The sequence below is a fragment of the Penaeus vannamei genome, chromosome 20 (genome assembly GCF_042767895.1).
Source record: "Penaeus vannamei isolate JL-2024 chromosome 20, ASM4276789v1, whole genome shotgun sequence".
Taxonomy (NCBI): Eukaryota; Metazoa; Arthropoda; class Malacostraca; order Decapoda; family Penaeidae; genus Penaeus; species Penaeus vannamei.
The window spans coordinates 12983072-12983920 of NC_091568.1; positions in this window are offsets into that span (position 1 = coordinate 12983072).

Consider the following 849-nt stretch of genomic DNA (forward strand, 5'->3'; position numbering starts at 1 on the left):
GAAAAGAAAGAAAGGAAAAGAAAAGACATGAGAAAGAAAGAAATAAACAAATGAAAAAAAGAAAGAAAAAGAAAGTAAGAGAGAATGAAAGAAAAAAAAAGAAAGAAACAAACAAATGAAAGAAAGAAAGAAAAAAGAAAAAGAAGAAAAAAATAAAGAAAAATATTAAATAGAAAGAAAGAAAAAAACAAAAGAAAAAAAGAAAGAAAGACTACCATCCGTACCTGAAAACAACAAACTAAAAAACAACAAAACAAAGACACAGATGAAACCCTAAAACCAAATAAATCCAGAAAGCAAGACAACGACAGAAGAGCCAAACTAACAAGAAAGCAAAAAGAAAACAATGTAGAAACCCCCTGCACCTAAACACACACAACAAGAGCTAGAAACCCCAGTGGCTGGGGGGAAGAAAGAAAGAAAAAAAAGAAAGAAAGTAAGAAAGAAAAAAAGAAAAAACAACAAACAAACAAAACAAGAAAACAAAGACACAGATGAAACCCCAAAAAAGACAAATAAATCCAAAACCACCATGCTGCACACAAAAAGCAAGACAACAAAAGAAAGTAAGAAAGAAAAACGAAAGAAAGAAAGAAAAATTAAAGAAAGAAAAAAATAGAGAAGAAAAGGATAGAAAGAAAGAAAAATAAAAAATAAAAAAATAAAAAAACGCAAAAAAAAAGAATCTGATCACCCAGGAAGACAACGACTATCATCCGTACCTGAAAACAACAACAACAACAAAACAAAGACACAGATGAAACCCAAAAAAGACAAATAAATCCCGAACCGGCCGTGGCTGCGCACGAAGGCAAGACAGAGACAAGCCCGCCCGTGTCCGACCTTGGA